Consider the following 14,907-nt stretch of genomic DNA (forward strand, 5'->3'; position numbering starts at 1 on the left):
GATTTCTGCATGATTGCGTGATCATAATGGTGTGAGACATTGGAAGTTGCTGGTACGACCATTGCGTGAAGAGCATCCATTGAAGGATTCTCATGTGGAATCTGGCTAACGGAAGCAGAGGTATGGCAGCCGCCATAATCCCCAACACTTTCAGCACTAGCCTGGCTTTGATTCTGTTGCTGCTGAAGAGGAGTGAAACTATTTTGTGTATGTCTGTTATTCTCTGATCTGTTAGTCTTGCAGACATGTTGACTGTGTCTAGATTTGCGCCTATGAAGGTAATAGTACGACAAGGCGACAAAACAGACTTTTCGAAATTTATTGAAATGCCTAAATTTCGACAAGTGCGAAAGGTGTAGTCCCTGGCCATTAGAAGAAGATGCTTGGTGGGAGCTGTGAGGAGCCAGTCGTCCAAATATGGAAACGCCTGGAATCCTTGATGTCTCAGGTGAGAAGCTACCACTGCCATGCATTTGGTAAACACCCGGGGCAGTGGTGAGACCAAAGGGCAGGGCTCTGAATTGAAAATGACTGGTTCCCAGCCTGAAGCGGAGGAATCTTCTGGAGCGTCTTTTCATTTTTATGTGATAGTACGCATCCTGAAGATCTATAGAGCACATCCAGCTTCCTTTCCCAAAAAGGGAAGGATGGACTGCAGCGTGACCATCCGAAATCTTGTTTTCTTGACTGACTTGTTCAAGATACTGAGATCCAAAATTGGTCTCCAGTCCCCTGTTTTCTTTGGAACTAAAAAGAACCTGGAGTAGATTCCGGATCCTTGCTGGTCTGCTGGAACTGGCTGAATTGCTCTTTTTGCAAGCAGCTTTGAAATTTCCAAAGCTGCGAGATCCCTTTGAGCGGGTGGAACATCTGGAAGGGATTTTTTTGATTGGTTTGGAATGCGAAAGAAGGGAATGGAATAACCCTCAGAAATGATGGACTGTACCCATTTGTCTTGAGTCAGGGATAGCCAGGCTTTTGGGTACAGTGACAATCTTCCCCCGACTGCCTAGGAAGGTAGGCAGTCGAGCAACACCTCAGGGATGCTGAAAGGGCTTATCAGAGAAAACTTCACGATTGCCCTGGTTCTGCGGACCCCCCCTGCCTCTAGGGCGACGTCTACCATTGTTGTTCCCCCCTCTGCCTCTGGCGGGGAACCGACTTTGTGCATCAGGCGAAGTCCCTTGAGATTGTTTACGGAACCACATTTTCCCACTTTTCTGGCCTTTGGGGTAAGGCCTAGAAGGAGTAGAAAAACGGACTCCGACGGCAGAAAGAGTCTTGCCATCTGTCTCGCACCTAGTCAAGGTTTCTTTCACTTGAGGACCAAAAAGAGATGATCCATCAAACGGGGAATTAGTGAAAGATGTTTTAAAGGGGTCCGCAAAGTTGCATAACTGCATCCAGGCGTGTCTGCGTAAGGCCACACCTGTCCCTGCGGCCCTGCTCGCTCCATCAGCCGCATAAGAAAGGAGGCGCATGGAGGAGTTAGCTATGGAGTTCAGGGTAGCCAGCTGAGTGTTCATCTTGTCTTGAAAACCCGCAGCTGTAGGATCCTTCAACATATCACTCGCTTCCTTGATCAAGTCTCTTTGAAGGCAGTAAAATGGCATAGGTAGTTCAGCGAACGCATTGCAAAGGTCGCTGGCGAGAACATCCGCTTCCCGTACCTGTCCATAGACCTGGATTCTTTGTTAGGTGGATGGACAGGCACCGAAGGATCAGCTAGTTCCTTCTTGGTGGCAGCAGCTACCACCATAGCATCCACGGAAACACCTTTTGTGAGGAATTGCTTGTCAGTTGGTGCAGTTATAAATTTGGAGGGTCTCCTGGGGTAGGGTCCACTGAATCAGGAGCCGTCCAGGCCTTCTTTGCAACCACCTGCATGAGGGGATCAAAGGGGGCGGGACACCCAGGAGGTGGAAGGGCGAGAGCCAAACGCCTCAAGATACACAGATTCATCCTCCGAAGGGTTAAGGGCTGGCCAATTTCCCCTCTGTTTCAGGATCTCTAGAATGTCTGCGAAAGAGACATCTTCAGAAGGGGAACGTGGGAACCCTCGGAATCCTCTAAATCTGTGTCAGAGGTGACAGACTCAGGTGAGTCTATGTGCTTCCTCTTGCACTTTCTCTTCCTAGGGGCTCCCCTGCCAATTCAGGAGAGGCCTCGGAAGAGGATGAGATCCCCACAGGGGATTCTTGAGGAGCTTGCTCTCTGCGGTCTGGGATGAGGGAGTGAGTCGACATAACCAAAGGCACCGAAGTGGGAGGGGTGGACGGAGCCGACTGTGGAGTCGAACAAGGTTCCAACACACTCTGCATGACCTCGAATGCACCCCTGTCAGGCAAAGCCAGAGGTCCCCGCTTCGAGAAGCTGAGAACCTCCCTCGGCACCGACAGAGATGGCTCCGAGGCCAATGTCGGAGCCGAGCTCACCAGCGCCGAAGCACCGAGAGGGAGAGGGGGGTCGGACAAGGGTCCGATGCCACTCACCCCCCCCGGAGCCGACGAGGGAAGCCTGGCGCCGAGATTCCTCAAAAGAAGAAATCGGAGCCGACGACAAGTGTATCAGCTCCGACACTACCACAGTCTCGGTTCCGAGACGCCCCGGCTCCGAGCTCAAAGGAGTCGGAGGAGGAATATTAATTGGGACAAGCTGAGGCATCGACTGATGAGTCGGACTCTGGAGCATTTGGGCCAGTGCCTCGGACTTCAAAAGTCTACTCACTACCCTCTGAAGGTCGTGATCCGAAAGCCTCGATGACCTGGAGGAGTGAGATCTATGGCTCCGTTCAGACAGCAGAGGAGATGCTGGAGCCGAATGAACGGAGCCAAGGGATGGTGACCTAGATCTCTTCCTAGATGTCGGCTCCGAAGGTCTTGTCGGAGCCGACACGGGAATTTCTAATACCTCGGCTCCAGCCGGAGCTGAGGAAACCACAGAAGCTGTAGCCTGAGACTCATCGGCTCCAGCCGGAGCCAATGTAGATGGAGGTTTCGTAGCCTTAGGTCTCGGCTCAGAAGCTGGAGCCGAGGACCTAGAAGCCTTGGAGGGCTTTCCCGAAGAGACTGTGAGGGAACCCTCAGGCTTAAGTAAACCTCTCAGGATCAGCTTGTTTTTCCTTTCCTGCAGGACCCTGGGGGTGAAGCCGTGGCAAACAGCACAGGAGTCCTGCAGGTGCAAAGGCCCCAGGCAGTAGACACAAGAAGTGTGACCGTCTGTCAGAGACATTTTCTGACAGCACGCATCACACTTCTTGAAGCCTGAGACCTTTGTATCCTTAGACATATTAGCAAGTGTAATCACACACACACAGTCAAACACACTGATTACACCCTATGCTATTTTAAACTCAAAATATAAAACTATCAAGGTTTTAACTTAAGAGCAAAAACACACACACACACACCACTAGGGAATGAGGAAAGAAGGCCCAAAGGCCCGAGGGAAGAACTTATAAGTTCTTGTGGAAATAAAAGGGATTTTAGATAGAAAGTAGGAGGGAATCCACTAAACTAAGGGAAACAAGTGATAAAATTAAAATTAAAGGGGTTTAAATACACTAACTTTGGATCAAAGTTACTTACCAAGAAGCCGGTAGAAAACCAACACCTCGATCGCTGTAGCGGCAAACGAGATCTGAGGTAACTCACGCCTAGCATTGTGGGATATAAGGGGAGCCTCGAGCCGGTGGAACCAACTCTCGAGCTTTTAGAGTGGCCGAGTCGGAGCCGAGGTCGGCTCCGAACCCATCCAGAAAGAATGAAGGCGAGATAGACAACTTAACATAATAAGTTAATATTGAAAGGCCTTCTACCTTCTCCTTTCTCAGATGCTATTTCTGTGTCGGAGGCTTCAACCCTTCCAGTTAAATACAAAAAACGGCCACATTCTGACCCCTCCTCACCTTCTGGTGACAGAGGTAAGACTTCTAAGCATAAGGCCCACAAGACTTCATCGGAGCACAGAGCCCCTTCTTTGGTTCCAACTGCTATGGTTTTGACCTCTGCTCTGACTACTACTGTGATGACTTCTACCGTTCCAGTGACAACTAGTGCCTTGGTGCCAAGGCTCCCTCCGGCACCAACTGTCTTGACTGTGGCACCGCCCTTACTTGCTCCAGTTCCGCCTTTGGTGCCGACCTCTCAGGAACTGATACCTTTGATTACTAATGCCCCGTTGGCGCCGACAATATCCTCAACTTTGCTACCTGTCTCCAAACTAGAGACCATGGTGCCATTTTCTCAGACATCATGGACCTGATAGTCTCCTTCTCTGGACCCGTTTGCAGGAGATGTTTATAGCCCCTTTTTGGACTGGCCAGATTCTCCTTCAGGAGTATCCACTATGTCCACCAGGAGCCTATCCGAACATGATGTGGTGTGCTTGTTGGATTAGCTGTTGACAGCTACAGGGATTTTGAATGTGCCTAAGACTCATCCCCATTTGGGACCGGGTGCTGTTCTTCCCAGTACTCCCACGTATTCTCCTCCTTCAGACCTCCCGGTACTGAAGCTCACTGTTCCGGCAACTGTGGTGGAGCCCCTCCCTTGGCACCGACAGTACCTGCCACAGAGGCCCCGGGGTCGACTCTTTGGTTTTTGGTGCCGTCAGAACCATCCCTTCCTTCATTTCATGGTTGGGGGGTGGATTCATCGGTTCAGAGCACGATCCTGAGTGCTTTATCAGTGCTATCCTCGGCTCCAGGAATTTCACCGGCTCTGACCTTGCTGGAGGCTCCATCTCTGGGAGCAGGTCTGATGCTGCAGAGTGTGACCCCGGTTTCGAGACTGTCTTACTCTGTTCCAGGCTCCCACTCTTCTTCGGGTGGGCCTGCTTTCCGGATGATGGAGAGAGTGTTTGCTTCTGGAAGTGTTCCACCAACATCAGAACGTCCTTCTGCCCCCTCTGAGCTACAGCTACCATGGGCCACCTCCCCGGGACACCAGGGGGGAAAGCCTCAGGATATCCCTGTCCAAGATGCCCCTTCCTATGAGTATTCCTTGGAAACTCCCACTGAGGAACCTCCTCGGAAGAAGTTGTGCAAGAGGAAGCACATCGATTCACCTGAAGAGTCGCTGACTGAGGACATGGATTACGATGATGGGGAGGAGTCCCCACAGTCACCCTTAGATGATGTTTCATTTGGAGACATCCTTGAAATATTAAAACAAGGGGTGGCTGGAAGCCCTCCAATCCCTCCTCGGAAAAATCCCTGTTTCTGCAGGCTTTTCGCTCCTGACCTTCTATTTCTTAGGTGACCCCACCTGCCAACGAGTTGATACAGCTGGTCGTGCAGCATGCCTGGCAGAATCCTGACTCCATAGAGGCCATCCCAAGGAGACCCGATAAAGTACTCTTCCCCCTGAGGAGCATCCACACTGGTCGAAGGGGTTACCAGTTGACGAGATGGTTGTGACAGCAGCCACTAAAAAGGACCTAGCGGAAGAAAGTCCTACTGTTCACCCACCCAATAGAGAGTCTCAAGCTGTGGACAGACTGGTGAAGCGAGTTTTTGCTTCAGCAACCTTTGCTGTTAGGCTTCTGAATTACTTGGCACATTTCACGAGGCTCCAAAGAGATCTAATCACAGAGCTTTCTGGAACTCTCGCTGGTCAAGTTTCTGATGAGGCACGATACAAGGTTGCCTCTCAACTTGCCACCCTTGAATCCCTATCCAACTCGTCCATGAGGTTGCTGTCTCACGCAACCGAAAGGCATCTAGAGCTGCAGGTGCAGGCATTGTTATGAGGCGTCATGCCTGGATACGCATATGTGACCTCGCGGACTCCTTCAAGTCCTTCTTTTTGAATGCCCCTATTGAGCCATCATCCTTGTTTGGTTCCAAAGTGAAAGACACTCTGGCCAGGTGCGAACAAGACAGAAAGACCCTGTCTGCCGTTGGCCTGCATTATGCCAAACCTCAACATTCTTTTTCCAGGAACCAGAGAAGTGGAAAAATCTGGTATAAAAATCGCAGGGCCCTTTTTGAAATGCATGTGGTGAGTGTTCCCCCAGAGGCAGAGGGGGTAACAATGGTGGAAGACACCCATTCAGGGGCAGAGGGGGTCCATGGATTCAAGACTCCAGAGATTCTTTCTCAGGGCGGTCTTATCAGTGCTCCTGAAGCATTGCCCAATTGCTTTCCTCTGGAAGCAGTTGGGGGTCATTTTTCTCTGCACCAAGCTGCCTTTCGCACTATTACAAACGATCGATGGGTGCAGAGCATAATCTCCAGAGGCTACTACATCCCACTATCCTCCCCTCCCAAACCTCACAAAAACCTTCCCGATGTTCCACCCCACCAAAGGGAAGAAGCAGCTTCAGAAATATTGAAGCTATGTCAAAAGAGATTCATCCAACCAGTCCCTCCAGACCAATGGGGATCCGATTTTTACTCAAGATTTTTTTTAGTGCCAAAAAAGACAAGGGACTGGAGACCCATCTTGGATCTCAGCCACTTAAACAAATCAGTTGTTCAAACCAAATTCAGCATGGTTACTATTCAATCCATCCTCCCCTTTCTGAGGGAGGATGCTTGGATGTGCTCGATAGACCTCTGGGATGCGTATTACCACATCAAAATGGACAAGCGCTCCAGGAGTCTCCTTCACTTCTGGCTAGGAGCCAATCACTATCGGTTTCGTGCCCTGCCATTTGGTCTCTCGACGGTCCCCCAGAGTGTTCACAAAATGTTTAGTAGTGGTAACAGCTCATCTGAGACTTCTAGGATTACAGGTGTTTCCATATTTGGACGATTGATTCCTCTCCTCCCCAACCAAGCGTCTCCTGACAATGGCTCTCCAATGTACCTTTTCTCTAGCAGAATCCCTAGGCATAACTGTACACTGGGAAAAAATCCAACCTACACCCCACTCAACAACTGGAATTTATAGGGGCAGTACTCGACACTCATTCTTGTCTGGTATGTCTTCCAGCCCACAGACTCCAGAGACTAAGATCGCAAGTGCATGTGATACTCTGTCAAACAAGAGTACCACAAGGGAAGTCCTCCAGGCACTGGGGTCTATGGCTGCAACCATCCCTATAGTTCCCCTTGCGAGGTTACACATGAGGATCTTACAATGGCTCCTCCTGTCACAGTGGTCTGCAAACATTCATCCTCTAGACTCGCAGATTCTCATAACCAATTTGTGCAAGCACGATCTGCTTTGGTGGATGAGGCCAGAAGTGGAATTTTGGTGTCCTCTCTTTCAGTCCCCTCAGCCCTGTGCCACAGTAACCACAGACACTTCCCTGATTGGGAGGGGGGCATTTTCAGGGAAAGACAGTCCAAGGCATGTGGTTGAATTTAGAGGCCGATCTGCACATCATTGTTCTGAAGTTAAGAGCAGTGCTATTAGCGTTGTAAGCACTCCACCCACTCCTCCCCTCTGGAACTATTGCGATTCAGTCAGACAATATGTCAGTAGTCTGATACATCATCAATCAAGGAGGAACCAAGTCATATCCCCTGTGCCGAGAGGCCATGAGAATTTGGCAATGGGGGATAGCTTCCAACCATTTTCTGATAGCAACGCACATCTCAGGGAAGTCCAGCGTGATTGTGGACAGGCTGAGCAGGTGCATTCTGCTCCCTCATGAGTGGTTTCTCAATCCCAAGATAGCGGCAGAGATTTTCAGCCGATGGGGCCAGCCTTGCTGCAACCTTTTTGCCTCTCTCACGAACAACAAATGCAGTAGCTACTTTGCCCTACTTCCCCCGGAGGGGGAGTCACCGAGAGATGCTCTGTCCCACGGGTCTCCTATACGCCTACCCTCTGATCCCCTTGATATCTCTATTTCTAAAGAAAGCAACTCAGTTGAGATGCAAGGTGATCCTCATTGCCCCATTCTGGCCCGATCAAGCGTGGTTCCCCTTTCTCCAGCCTCACCTGATACAGTCTCCATGGATCCTGGATGCCCGTCCAGATCTAATTTCTCATTCCCAAGGGTTAACACAACCAAACTTGTCCACTCTCAAGCTGATAGCTTGGCTTCTCCACTTCCGTTAGTCACCAGGCAAGAAGCCCTGCCTTCTAATGTTCATGATATTATTCTGGCCTCTCACAAACCATCCACCAGGAAACTATACAGAGATAAACCTCCACTTCAAAACTTTACTAAAAGTGCACCTAAAAACACGCCGGCTATGCCCTTGCAACTCCCCCTCTATTATCACCCACCCCATCCACCCACTACCTTTCTTTCCACCCCACTAACTACCTTGATTATAGCAAGCTTGGATGCTCATAAGCCTAAGTACTTATTATACAGCAGGAACTTCTTATTGTAACAATTGTTAATGTCTGTTATGTACTTCACAGATGATAAAGATTCTAGTTGTCTACTGATGTACTATGTTCTTCATCTGTAACTATGTTTGTCATTGTTAATTGCTATGTTGATCAAATTGTTAATTGCTATGTAAATCCAATGTAACTACTGTCTGTATATTTTAATTTGGAGCTTTTCTCCCCGGGCCTCCGCTGAAAATGGACCTACGTCCAGTCGGACACTCCCAGTTAACAAATGTAAATAAATAAATAAGTAAATAAAATACAAAGATAAATGGAAAAGGTTTTCTTCCTGGTCTAAAGAGTGAGGGTTGGATCCCTTTTTGGCCACTGCCTCTTTTATTCTTCAATATCTATCTGAACTTTTCGAACATGGAATGTCTGCATCTAGTATATGAGTTCATTTAGCAGCAATTTCCAATTTTCACAAAGGTTTACAAGGCACACCAGTAATGTCCACTCGGCTTTGCAAAACCTTTCTTAAAGGAGTGCTTCTCAGGAGACCTCCACTCAAATGCCCGTTAGAAAATGGAAATTATCACTTGTACTGCAGGCCTTGTCTCCGCTCCCGTTTGAACCTGCTGCCAAATACGAGATCAAATTCTTGTCTTGGAAATCTCTCTTTTTGGTGGCTGTCACTTCTGCCTGAAGGATTTCAGAACTACAGGCCCTATGTGTCAATAGACATTACCTCATATTTCATAAAGACAGAGTATCTCTACGCATTAATCCATCCTTCCTTCCTTCCCAAAGTGGTTTTTGAATTCTCTATGAACCAGTCAGTTGAACTCCCAGTGTTTTTCCCCAACTTTTCTAACAAAGGTGAATACCACCTACATTCTTTGGATGTACATAGGCAATTGCGTTTCTACCTGGACAGGACAAAATCTTTTCGTAAGTCTGACCAACTTTTTATTTCTTTCTCTGGCCCCAGAATGGGAAATGGCGTTTCTAAAGTCACTTTATCTAAGTGGCTCAGAGATTGTATATCCTTTTCATATTCATGTGCTAATGAAACCAGACCTCACAGTATCAAAGCTCATTCAACTAGGGCTATAGCTTCCTTGGTAGCCTTTCATTCTAGAGCATCTATGGATGATATCTGCACTGCAGCCATTTGGGCTAAACCAAACACTTTCATCAAGTGTCACAAATTGTATGTGATTTCCAGACTAAGAGCTGCCTTTGGCTCTATGGTGCTCAGGAATGTTCTGCCATAGGGGCCACCCAGGTATATCAAGTAGCTTGGGATACTGTCCCATCAGTGATTAATGGGAAGAAGATTAACAACATTAGATAAAGAAGTTATGTCTTACCATAACATTCCATCTATGTTGTTGAGCTTCTTCCATTCATCATATCCCTCCCTCCGTCTCCCTCCAAAGGCTCCTGGTGGATCTTATGGGTCCTGGTGGTGTCTCGGGGTTTTTCTTTGCACAGAAATGTCCTCTGCTGCTATCTATTGTCTTTTGCAAACTCGATCTGAGGTAATTGGGAGAAGGGCATTGTGGGTAGCAGCTTAGTTTGAGAGTTTTTTGGTGCACACGAGCTTGGTATTTGGTCGACATGGGAACCCATCAGTGATGAATGGAAGAAGATCAACAACATAGAACATTATGGTAAGACATAACTTCTTTTTTTGGTACCTAGCTTTTAAGAATAAGGGTGAGGTGCAGAGCTGTAGTAACTACAGAGGGATAAAATTGATCAGTCACAGCTTGAAGATATGGGAAAGAGTAGTGGAAGGAAGGTTAAGAAGGGAGGTGATGATTAGTAGTATGGTTTCATGCTGGGAAAGAGCACTACAGATGCAATGTTTGCTCAGAGTGTTGATGAAGAAATATAGAGAAAGGTCAGAAGGAGTTGCATTGTGTCTTTGTGGACTTAGAGAAATCATATGACAGGGTGCCTAGAGAGGAGTTGTGGTATTGTATGAGGAAGTCAGAAGTGGCAAAGAAGTATGTAAGAGTGGTACAGGATATGTACGAGGGTAGTGTGACAGTGGTGAGGTCTGCGATGGGAGTGACGGATGCATTTAAGGTGGAGATGGGATTACATCAAGGATCAGCTCTGAGCCCTTTCTTATTTGCAGTGATGATGGACAGGTTGACAGAGGAGATCAGACAGGAGGTCCCGTGGACTATGATGTTTGCAGATGACTTTGTGATCTGTAGTAAGAGTAGGGACCAGGTTGAGGATACTCTGGAAAGGGGGAGATATGCTCTAGAGAGGAGAGGAATGAAGGTCAGCAGGACTAAGACAGAATATATGTGTCTGAATGAGAGGGAGGATAGAGGAATGGTGAGGATGCAGGGAGGAGAGGTGACGAAGGTGGATGAGTTTAAGTACGTGGGATCAACAATTCAGAGTAATGGTGAGTGTGGAAGAGAGGTGAAGAAGAGAGTACAGGCAGGGTGGAATGGGTGGAGAAGAGTGTCAGGAGTGATTTGTGACAGATGAGTACCAGTAAGAGTGAAAGGGAAGGTCTACAAGAGAGTAGTGAGACCAGCTATGTTATATGTGTTGGAGACGGTAGCATTGACAAAAAGGTGAGTCAGAGCTGGACATGGCAGACTTAAAGATGTTAAGATTTGCATTGGGTGTGACAAGGATGAACAGGATTAGGAGTCAGTATATTAGAGTGTCAGCTCAGGTTGGACGGTTTGGAGACAAAGCCAGAAAGGCGAGATTGCGTTGGTTTGGACATGTTTTGAGGAGGGATACTGGGTATATTGGGAAAAGGATGCTAAGAATGGAGCTGCAAGGTAAGAGGAAGGCCTAAGATAAAGTTTATGGATGTTGTAAGATAGGACATGCAGGTGGTTGGTGTGACAGAGCAAGATGCAGAAGACAGGAAAAAAATGGAAACAGATGATCGGCTGTGGTGACCCCTAACGGGAACAGCCAAAAGAGAGAAGAAGGTGTTACCTTGCATACCAATGCTTCCTTCCTACATAAGGTGGTGTCAGAATCCAGCATTAACCATTTCATTAACCTGCCAGTATTCTTCCCAAACTTTGCGAATAAAGGAGAGTATATGCTACACTTACTGGATGTTCATAGGCAATTGCACTTCTACCTGCACAGAACAAAACAATACAAGATGGGCGAATCGGTGATGAAAGTAACTATAGCCAGATGGTTGACAGGTTGCATCTCTTTTGTCTATAGTAAATTGAATCTGCCCCTACCGAAACCATTAAAGGCTTATTCAGCTAGATGTATGGCTACTTCTACTGTATTCCAGTCTAGAGCATTCAATGATGATGTAAATGTGGCTGCAACTTGGTCAAATCCTCATACCTTTATCACTCATTATAAACTGGATCTGGTCTTAAGGGGAAGAACAGCATTTGGCTCAACTGTTCTCAGGAATATCCTTCCTTAGAGTCCATCTAGGAATTTAAGTAGCTGGGGACTCTGCCCCATATGTTGAGGAACACATGAAAATTAACAACATCAGATAAAGAAGTTATGGCCTTAATGTAAGGTTCCATATGTGTTGTCCATTTTCATTCTTCCAAAACTCCCCAGCCTCCACCCCCCCTCCATTTCTCACACATAACTTCTGAAGGAATGAGACCTTTAAGGACATCAGGAACACCATATGTCCCTTGTGCTGAACTCTAGTTATGGCAATTCCTTTATAGTCTTTCTGTCTTTCTATCTCAAGCTGTAAGAAGGATCTGAGGGAAGTTAGTGATGGTGCATTGTGGGTAGGAAAGGAGCTCAAGGGTTTGTTGGTCTCCATGAGCTGGAGTAAGGTCAGAGTCAGATCTGGACCCATATGTTGAGGAAGAATGAAAATGGACAACACAGATGGAACATTATGGTAACTACATAACTTCTTTTTCCTGATGACTCCACAGAATAATTCTCTGTTAGTATTCCTAACCTGCATTTTCCTTTGGTTGTGGGCTCTGGAGGTTTTCATAAATGAAGAGAAGTCCCCGCTTGTCCAGATCAGAGAATTGCCTTCTCAGTGCCTACATGAACACTTTTTTGTGTTTGCTATCTTGCTTATGGATAAAGTCTAGAAAGTTATAGCCTTGGCAGTGTGTTTGATCATAGCAGCAACCTAGGCTCCAACACCACTGCATGTCATGGGCCTCATGGCAGCCTTAGAATGTGCTTGGTGCATTGTGGCATGAGGTGCCCGTGGCTGGAAAACCATCTCTTTATCAGTGGGCTCCAGAGTTGTAGAAAGTTCCTACCAGTATTAGAATGGCCCATCTGTCATTTCAGCAGAACCCTTTTCAAGTCCTAATTACAGGCACTTAACTATTGAATTGAAAAACCCACCTCATCTCCTTTGTGGTTAAGGGGAATTGGAGCTCCCAGGAGAGAGGCTCAAAATAAACTTTATGAAGCTTTAGACAATATATTTCATCCCCAAACTTCTCCAAGAATAGTTGAGCCCATCTTATTTTAATTTAAACCAGATCTTAGTGCTATATATGAACTAAGACGGTGGATATATTCATTTCTATCCACCCTAGTACAGAGAAGCAGTGTTGGTGTGGCACTGGACCATTGAATGGGGTGCCATCTTGAAGGAGTTCTCATTCTTAGTGGATGTGAATATTCTGACAGACTGCTTGAGCTGCACCTCCATTCTTCTCAGAAACCATGCCTGGTTTAGGTCTTTTAAGACTGGGACAATCTAGAGATTGATCCAGTAATTAATGTGGTTCCCTTTCTGTTCTTCAGGATGCAGCAAGGAAAAAAATAGGATTTGTAGATATATACTCTTTATGGCAGGGAACCTTTCTGTGCAACTTTCAACAATTATCTTTTGCGTCTTTGCTTGAATCTCAAAGTTCAGATAACATTGACCAAGACTTTCAGACTCCAAAAGTCCCTTACAGTGCAGGAAACCGTTACTGTGCAAGCCATAGAGGTTACTGCAGTTATTGATAATAGCAGCTCCATGTTAGGGCCTGATCTCTGTGTTGGATCCTTTTCTGCTGCCAGCTCTTCCAAGCTTCAGAAAGGTGACGAAAACTAACAAAAAGCCTTGCACCTATCCACCAAATTTTGCTAAGTGAATGAGGTTATTCATTTGGACAGAGAGGTATCTGGTACCACCTCACTCAGCTTTCATATGATCCTTAATTATCTCAGACACTTGTATATTGCAGATGACAAAATGCACATCTCTGGCATCTGTGTATATTCTGACGTAGTGAGGGGAAACTGTGATCCAAAATTGGATGATTAATAAATTCCATTAAGGGGTTCTGTATATCTTTCTCATGTTTGAAAGATCCTTACTCTCTCTGGTACATCATAGTTGACCGGCTTCATTAATTTAGGAAAACAGAATAGTTATTATTCTACTTTGCCCCAGGGAGGAAATGGCTTGTAGAAGATAAGAAAGCTCTTTGTAAGTGGGCTGTAGAGTGCACTTTATTTTGCCCTAGCTACTCAACTGAAAATGTTATCAAAGACCACTTTCCTGAAATGTAGCTTCCTTAGGTTCTTGCTTCAGAAAATATTTGCATTGAGGAGTTTTCCTGATGTGAACATTTCTTCAGCAGGCCACACTGTTGGACAGGATTATTGTGTGGACTACAATTCCAGGAGGTGGGTGCTTTTTAGTATCTTGATGCTTCAAGAATCTTAGTTCTGAGGTTTTGCTTTTATGCGCTCATCTGGCTGTTCCAATTCTGTCTACTTGAGGTTGTTTTCCACAGTTTTCCACTGCAGAAATCTTCCAAAGTCAAATACAAGAGTTGCATGCTCATCACAGCAGTTGATCTGCAGAGAGAATTTCTGCAGTATTTGTGCTTATTTGTTCTCCCATTTTCCCAGTGTCTGCTGACCTTCTCCTTTATGCAGCTGCTGAGGAAGCTTCCTGTAGGTTGAGCAAGTATATTATGTTTACTTGTCTGTTTTGCACACTGTGTCCATTCAGTGGATGGGGACCAAACTGAATGGTCTAAAGGCTGAGGATTTCCTCCTACACCAGTTGTTAATGTTATGACAAGCACTGTTAGGTATGCACAGCCCCCTGCATGGTAATGAGAAAAAAGTCAATTTGTTCTCTTGGAAATATAAAGGCAGAAAACCCTGCTGTTACCCACTTCAGAAGACCATCTTGCAGATTAGCTGATAATGTGAGTGCCATTTCTGTTATTTCATGTTGATAGGTCTGTCACTGGCACTGTCTTGGGAGATGTGGCATCTCCTAATGCTGATGTACATCTACATTGTGTGTCTTGTACTATCCTTTCTGCTGATTTTAGAGACAGCCTGCTTGATCCATGACCTCCACCAGGGTAAAACTAATGCTTATTCCCTTCCCCAACCTGAGTAAGAGAGCAGGCCATTGGCACGTTATTCTGCATCATAAGCCTGATGTTCTTGTGATCCAGGCTCATCCCTTAACCTGAGCTACAGCAGTGAAAATGGGTACATTAGCTATATATATATAGGAAAAACAGAGTGCAAAATTAAGAAAGAATTTACGAACATTTGTATAAAATTAAAAGAAGCAAGTCTACTAATGCTTTGCTTAATCATTTTAAATTAAATTTGCTGTTATAGAAAGAGTTTTACAGAATCCAAGGGGAGGACCATGGAATTTACTTTTAGAGAAAAAAGAACT

General features: G+C 46.3%; 1 protein-coding gene across 1 annotated transcript in view; it reads left to right on the forward strand.

Moving 5' to 3' along the window:
• POGLUT2 (protein O-glucosyltransferase 2) overlaps positions 1–14,907 on the forward strand; it is a 765,363-nt gene that overhangs the window by 68,816 nt on the left and 681,640 nt on the right. The gene's annotated exons all lie outside the window — the stretch shown is intronic.

Source organism: Protopterus annectens, chromosome 5.part0, assembly GCF_019279795.1.
Source record: "Protopterus annectens isolate FY-2018-M chromosome 5.part0, PAN1.0, whole genome shotgun sequence".
Classification (NCBI taxonomy): domain Eukaryota; kingdom Metazoa; phylum Chordata; order Ceratodontiformes; family Protopteridae; genus Protopterus; species Protopterus annectens.